This window comes from Durio zibethinus, chromosome 4, assembly GCF_047325235.1.
Source record: "Durio zibethinus cultivar Kanyao isolate XHJ-2024 chromosome 4, ASM4732523v1, whole genome shotgun sequence".
NCBI lineage: Eukaryota > Viridiplantae > Streptophyta > Magnoliopsida > Malvales > Malvaceae > Durio > Durio zibethinus.
The window spans coordinates 1,376,822-1,385,594 of NC_143165.1; the positions used below are offsets into that span (position 1 = coordinate 1,376,822).

At 27.9% G+C, this 8,773-nt stretch overlaps 2 pseudogenes; one reads left to right on the forward strand and one right to left on the reverse strand.

Moving 5' to 3' along the window:
* Nucleotides 1-869: 869 nt before the first annotated feature.
* On the reverse strand, nt 870-2,751 carry LOC111287704 (flavonol 7-O-rhamnosyltransferase-like; annotated as a pseudogene).
* An 848-nt stretch (nt 2,752-3,599) lies between these two features.
* Nucleotides 3,600-4,106, forward strand: LOC111287705 (flavonol 7-O-rhamnosyltransferase pseudogene; annotated as a pseudogene).
* Nucleotides 4,107-8,773: the final 4,667 nt, after the last annotated feature.

Here is an 8,773-nt window from a genome sequence, read left to right on the forward strand (position 1 = left end):
TAATTTAAAGAAAGGGAAAGAGGTAGAAATTAAATAACTTTTGGTTTCTTTTGTAAACCAAATTTTTTTAATACCCCAATTTGGCAGAAAAGCTAGGAAAGGAAGGTTGAAAAATATTTTTTTTATAAAAAGACTATTATGTCTATCTTTTTATTAATACTAAAACCTAATAAAAAAACCTAAGCAGATCACAATTATCCTGTAATTTTTTTAAAGCCATTTCTTTTTTCAAGTAAGTTTCACATATCTCTTCCAATATAAATTTTTTTTTTATAATTTTTTGGTGATTTGATTTCGATGAATAGTTGAATATGAATAGATATATTTTTTAGGTTCATAAGATGACAAACAAGCTCAAAATCCATCAATGCATGTTTGTAAAATATCTTCTTATTTCACTTGATTAAAAGCCATTGATATAGCAGCAATTTTGAGACTAGATAAGATAGTAAACATTCATGGTTCAAGAGTGCTCTAAAATCACAGGCAATAAAATGTTATAATTGAAAAAATTATTATAATAAATTATTTTCTTTCTTTTTCACTCTTTATCCAAACAATTGTTGTTAGAATTTATTTTCTTTCCTTTCCTTTATTAATTTTAATTATCCAAATAAATGTTACATATATCTTTTCCTTTTCTTTAGAAAACTTTCTTTTCCATTCTTTCCTTTCATTTCCTTTCCTTTATTAATATTTATCTAAACATAGTATAAGAGTTGATCTCAAATAGATCTAAAACTCAAATCCCATCATTTACGGTTTTCCTTTTTTTCTACTTTGAACTGCAGACTCATTGTAAAAAGGATGATCTTAATTTCCAAGAATCACTAAAACAAAGACCAAGTTACAATTCCAATAAGGTACTATCAATTTCCAATACCAACAACATTCTAACAATACGAAAATTAAAACAAGATATTAGTAAGCAAATGATACCACTAATTATTTATCTGATTCATCTCATTAATAAGTTATCAACATCTGATTCATGAATAGTATATATAATCTATACACTAATAGTGTATCAAATATAAACTCTAAACACTGATAGTCTATCAAATATAAATTCTAAAGAGTTTATATTTGATATATTATCAGTGTATAAATTTTATACATTATAAGTATATAAATTTTATACATTATCAGTGAATCAGATAATGACAATTTATTAATAAGTAAATATCAACCCTTATAATAAATATACACAAATTAAAATTTTTAAAAAAATTTATTTATTAATGAGATATTATCATCTATTTCATTTTATTAATGAATTGTCAAAATTTGATTCACTGACAATATATAAAATCTATAATATAATATTGTATAGGTTTTAATTATTTCCTTTTCTTCTGCGTTCATATTTGTCCGTACACTTAAGCTACACAATTCTTCTACAAGGCATCCAATGCTTTATCTGAACTATCACCCATTTGGATGGCAGCCAATGCAGTCTCCCTGAGCTGCACGGCTCGAACCCTCTCTTCTCTGACCCTGTTCATGCTCACCGAGTCAGGCAAGAACTGAGCCAGTTTGGTTGCATAGGGACACTGTCTAAACTCTCCTAAACTCGGACGGCCACTCCCAATTCGTTAACCGATAGCTTGGCATTGTCGAAGTGGTCAACTTGTATTGGCCATGCGAGCAACAACACTCCACTAAGGAGTCCCTCAAGTACTGAATTCCAGCTGCAATGAGTCAAGTATGAACCAACGGCTCGATGCTAACTGAGGAGTCCACCCTTTGATCATTAGTCCCCTCCTTGCCACACGCTCTTCAAACCCTGGGGGAACCACGTTTTGGTTGTCACCATTTTGTTTTCCTTTCATTGGATCCTTGACAGCCCAAATGAAACACACCATACTCTCCTCCGATGCGAAGACTACCTCCCCCATCTGCTGTTTGGTCAAGGTAATCTGGGATTCGAATCCAACGTAGACTATTGATTTGTCAACTTGACAAGGATCAAACCATGCCAAGACTTGATCTTGCGGCATTGAGCTTGGTCCGCCCCTCTTATTGGATTCCTTGCTGCTAGCTTTTATTGGTAGCAAAGGCCTAACCGCCCACAGCCGATCATGTTGGGTAAACTCCTCCTTGATCATATTCATTTTATTCCCATCTAGCTCAGTAAACGAGTTGAAAATGGGACTCCAACTTCCTACGTATCCAAGATGTACCCTTGTGGATAAAGCATCATCCCTAACTTTCAGGGCCTTAACCATCATGGAAACATTGAATTTGCATTTAGAACACTGAAACTCATATTTTGGATGCTGAGATGAGAGGCAAGTGAATTAACCCAAGAACTAAGTAACATATCAGACAGAATAGCAATAGGAGGATATCGTGGGCGTGAAACCATTGAACCAGAGGATCATAAAGTTTACGCAAGGTTGTTACGAGCAAACGAAGGAGTAACATCTTGCATATTTTCAACTCTAGGTGGGATGGAAGAGTGAGAAGGGAAAGGAAAAACTAAGGTTTGAACGTTGGACGAAGAGTGGAAAGAGGAGGATTTAGATAGTGAAGGTTTTTGGATGTGACCAGGATTGTGACTGTTAAGCCACGAAGGAGGAGCTGGTGGATCAGATCCATATGGGGAAGAATGTGGCCACCAGCTGGGAATGGGATTGTCAAGATGTGGATGCCATTGCAATCACCTTGAGTGGCCATTGAGATTAGTTGTAGCTTATACAAAACTAAAGATGAAGACTAAATAATGTTAAGAAAATAGTACCATCTGTCAATTCCTCTATGTCGTACATATTGTTTTGTTAATAAAACTTTGGATTTTGGATTGAGGAAAAATCCACTAAATTAACAAGCTAGATACTGTGTATATTAATTATTATTAGATTATAATCAAAGCTATTGATTAATAAAATTTGCTTACCATGTGATAGTTATAAAAAAGAATTAACCTTCACCATTCAATTCGAGATCTTCAAATACCATTCATGTAAGTATGGTCGAGAGTCGAGAAGAAATCTTGTCTGTAAGATTTAGTGGCAGATCCAAAGAGTATTTTGCGAAGGTGTCCACTTCTGAATTATAATATATAAAAAATTATAAATAGATTTAATAATTCGATTGACGGAAAAGATATTTAAGAAAAATTTTTTACTCAAAATTTTTTGTTTTTCAAGTGTACACTTCATCATCAAGAATGGAATCGCCATTAGTAAGATTATCTTATTTAAACAATATAAACAAGGATTATAAAATTGGGTTGTGTCATGTAACTTATCAAACATTGGATTATTCATTAACAACATAATATTTCCAGTCTTTGATAAGTTACATGCAGGGCAGACTTTCAATAAATCACACAGGCGGTAATGCAGACTTTCGATATATAAATTAGTTGTCAATGTTCGGCATATATTTATCCTTAATTAGTTGTGAATGTTTAATTATTAATGTATCTCCAGCTTTTGCACATCAGGACTTTGCATTGATTTATTATATATCCCCTGTTAATGAACCTGCATGTATTGGTATTCTGGTCTCTTCAATAGCTAATAAATGATTCTTATTTCTCGATCCACAAAGGTGATTAATCTAGTTGGTGAAGAGAGTAACTTCTGTCTGATATGTTACTTAGTTCTTGGGTTAATTCGCTTGCCTCTCATCTCAACATCCAAAATCTGAGTTTCAGTGTTCTCGATCCAAATTCAATGTTTCCATGGATGGTTAAGGCCCTGAAAGTTAGGGATGATGCTTTTTCCACAAGGGTACATCTTGGATGTATAGAAAGTTGGGGTCTCATTTTCAACACCTTTACTGAGCTAGATGGGGGTAAAATGAATATGATCAAGGAAGACTTTAGCAAACATGATCGGCTGTGGGCGGTTGGGCCTTTGCTACCTATAAAAGCTAGCAGCAAGGAATCCAATGAAAGGGGTGGACCAAGCTCAATACCGCAAGATCAAGTCGTGGCATGGCTTGATTCTTGTCAAGTTGACAAATCATTAGTCTACGTTGGCTTCGGAACCCAGATTACCCTGACCAAACGGCAGATGGAAGCGATAGCCTCCGCATTGGAGGAGAGTGGGGTGCGTTTCATTTGGGCTGTCAAGGATCCAATTATTAAAAATTAAATATTATTTTATTTAAAATTGATAGCTAAAACTATCATAATACATATTGTAATAGTTATATAAATTAATGATTTTAATATTTTTTTAAAATAATAATTTAGGTAATATTCTATTTTCTTTATAATAAAATATAATAAAATATTAAATTAATAAATATATTTATGGATAGATAAATTAATTTTTATAATTTAAATTATGTAAAAATATTTAAATTAAAAAATGAAACTAATCTATTAAACTCATAACCAAAAAAAAAAATATTATATTACATAAACTATTAAAATAAAAGGTACAAAAAACACAACTTATTTTTTAACTTGTTACAATGAATATTAATTTGAAAATATAAAAAATTTATAATATAAAACAATTACAAATACAAATTTGAGAAAAAGAACACTTTTAATTTATATATTTAATTAATCTAAATATCACTTTACTTTAATGATAAAAATTTTTCATCATTTTATATAGTATTTAGGTCACCCTCCAAGTTTAATCATTTTTGGTGGCCATGATTATTGCCATGTAAGATCATTAAATACTTACTAAACACTATTTTCTAATCAACATGTGTAAATCACTATATTTTTAGGGTTATCATCCTTTACAAACACAACTCAAAGATAATTACATAAAGGCATACTAAAATGCCTATAAACTATTTCACTTTTTTTAAAAAGTCCTTATACTTTTATTATAGTAAAATAAGTTTTTATTTTTTAATTTAATCCAAATAAATTCTTATTTTAAATAAAAAATTGATTTATATTAAGGGTTTATTTAGTTATAAATTAAGAGTTAAAAATTTATTTAGATACAAATAAAAAGTTAAAAAACAAAAATCAAGGACTTATTCAAAATATAATAAAAATATAAAGACATATTTATATAAAATTAAAAAAATTCACGAATTTTTTTATTATTTTAACTTTACGTGAACTAATTAAACTAAATATGAGAGTAGATGAATAACATCTTTTGCTAACGTAGATGACTTTCCTTCACCATTTTATTGCCCAATCCATGTCATTATACTCTCGTTCAATTATTTTGGGTTTTTCTTTTTTCATTGAGATACTTCTTTCCGCTCTTTCTTTTATATATATATATATATATATATATATTTCAAATTTATGTTTAAAATTTTTTTTATATTTTAAAATTACTATTGATAGTTTTATATTTTTTTAATATTAAAAATTATGAAATGAACTAAAATATTTAATATTTAATACACAAAACTATTTTTTCTTGAACTTTATAAATTTTTGTAAAAAAAATTAAGAAAACAAAACATGTCTAAAATTAAGTAATTTTTAGAAAAATGGAAGACATTTTTTCTTTAAATAAACAAGAGATTTAAATTCAATTTTTTTTATAATAAAAAAGGGTTGGCAAGCACTACTAAAAATTTTTCATATACTGACACTTAGTTATACTGACGGTCATATTACATCAGTAAAAGAGACTTTTATTGAAAAATTTTTAAAACCGTCAGAATATACCATAACTTTACCAATACTTTATACAACCGTTGGTATAGATAAACTTTTTCTGATAGTATATAACTATCCGTCAGTATAAGTATGCTATATACTGACACTTATCTATACTGACGGTCAAATTATGTAAGTAAAAAGTATTTATACTAACGGATTTTTGTTATTGTCAGTATAAACAGTGCTTATACCAATACTTTGTAAATTTATCAGTATAAGTAAACTTTTTCTGACGGTATATAAATATCCATCAGTATAAATATATTACATATTGACGGTTATAATAATTGTCAGTATAAGCTAAAAAAAATTTATTCCTAATTTTTTTTTAAAAATATTAAATCATAATATTTTCCTCTAATAAAATTTTTTAAAAACTATAATTTAATAAAAGCTATAATTATTAATAACTAAAATTTGTAACTTAATTAATTTTAAATGATAATAAGTTTTAAATAAAATTTGAAAGTATTATATTAATTAATAAATTTATAATTAAATATTAGACTAAAAATTTTTAAAATTTAAATATTATATTAATTTGGTTTCAATTAATATTTTAGTTTTAATATGGTTTCATAAAATTATAAAATCATTCTAGATCGAAAATCAAATTATAAATAATCTACATATATAGTAATATTTATATTCATATAAATATTTTTCTATGTTATTCGTAAAATTTTTTTTATAAAATAATGTTTATCGTTTACTGTATTAGCAGTTTGGGATTTTAAAGTTTAAAAAAAGAGAATGAATTTTAAAAATGATCACAAGGCGTTTGACAAAAAAAAATGCCTTCAATTTTTTGTAAGGGAATATTCAAAGCATTTTTTGAGAAAAAATGCTTTGAATATTTCAAAAAAAATGTTGAGATTAATATTCAAAGCATTTTTTAGGAAAAAACGCTTTGAATATTCCAAAAAAAAATGTTGAGATTATTGAAGATGTTTTTGACAAAAAACAGTTTAAATAATCCCCTCTAAATGAATAATTCATGGATCATTGAAAGTGTTTTTGACAAAAAATGCCATGAATAATCCACAAATTATTCAAAGCATTTTTAGCTAAAAACGCATTCAATAACCCCATTTAATATCTTGTAAGGGATATATTAAGATATTTTCTGGTTAAAAACACCTTCAATAATCCCATTATAAAAATTAAAAGGAATTATTAAATGTGTTTTTGGCCATAAACACCTCGACTAACCTTATTCAATTTTTTCTAAGCGATTATTCAAGACGTTTTCTCACAAAAATACCTTGAATAATCCCAAAAATATGGGAGGAGATTATTGAATGCATTTTTGGTCAAAAATGCCTTCAATAATCTCATCTAAAAAATTAAAGGAGATTATTCAAGGTGTTTCATAAAAATTTAAAGGGATTATTCAATACATTTCTGGCCAGAAACGCTTTCAATTTAAGCTATTTGACTTGACTTAAAAATGAAAAAAATAGTTGTTACCATTTTAAAAAGCATGTTTGAAAATGAATGCAGTCGATTGTAGGTTTATGCCAAGAAACCATTTGGTTTATATATGTGATACTATGAATTACATTTTGAAATTTGTATTACGAATATTATAATATTTCAATAAATTGATCACACATCCAAATTTATAGCTGATAGTATTGCCATATAAATATACTTTTTTCAAATAATCGTACTTAATATATGTGTATTCATATAAGCTGCCAATTGATAGAAAACAAATATATACCAATAATATTAAACCAATACCCCAATCTAGAAACTTAAATTATCCAGTCAACATGGCATGTTAAAAACATTATAAAAAATGAAATGCATATATTTACACCCAACCAACAATCTCCAATCTTAAGGTGTAGTGAACGATAATACATACTCAGCCTACTTTTTATGGACTTCATCAAGTTCGCCTATATGAAGCTTCCTTTACTCTCTCACTATTAAAAAAATTAGAAGTAAATGTTAATAAACGAGAACATAATTTAGCTTTTTTTTAAATATATTATAATTGTATGAAATTAATACTAACCTTGAATGATGTGATCATAAAATCTTATAAAACTATCTTTCTCATAAAACGAAAGACATAATATCCATATTCAGTATATCTTGGTTGACGAGGTACCTAAAAAAGAAATTTAGTAGGTTTAGAAAATATTTATTTAAACAAACTTATCATAAAACAATAAATTTTACATTTACCGGTAATGACAAGCAATTTATCTTTACTTTCTTATCAACTGTAGACATTCCCCTAAATTAAATAGAAAAAAATACTTAATACAAAAATAAAAGTAATTATGAAGAAACACAAGAAAATATAATAACTTGTAATACCTTTTTATAAAATTTTGAATAACAAGGTTAGGCTTCATTGTTGGTTGAGCGAAATTAAATAAGTATGACGTTAAGGAATTGGTATCAATCACAATAAGCTGTCAATGACGACTGTAAAATAATAAGAATGATATACTTAGATTAGGCATCATTTCAAATTCAAGTAAGGTTGGAATAATTATTTGTATGAATATAACTTACACAGCATTATACGAGACCAAAAAATAATCGGCCCATTTTTGCAAGCATTGACCCACATGACGACCATGAAAAATGATAGTGTCACTCTGCTAATTAATGAAATTCGGGTCAATGAATTTGAATTTATAGGTCATTTGTCTTACCTTGATCTCTGTATAGGAAGTTGCATAATAACAATCAACAATACTAGTTGGTAATACACCGTAACATAGATTAATACATATTGACTTTGCATATTTAAATTTATAAGCTAATCTCATATAAACAACAATATTAGAAGCTAATATTTCATCTAGGTACAAAATTTCTTAATCTCAAGCCTCCCAATTTAAAAAACTGATGGATGATCAAATAACCTATCCTCGAACTCAATGATAATGCACTTTCCTTCGGATAAATGATCAAGTGCATAATTAGATAACACATCAATGGCAGCCTGAGCAAGGGTCATTCTCTGAGTCTCAACATCCTGCTACAATATATAATGAAATATAAGTATTAAAACCAAATCAATAAATATAATAAACAAATAAATATTAAGTGAATAAACAAAATCATACTTCATGGCTAGTATCAGAGGTTGGGTTTTCTACCTGACTTGCAACGAAAGCTTGTACTAGCTTGATGATG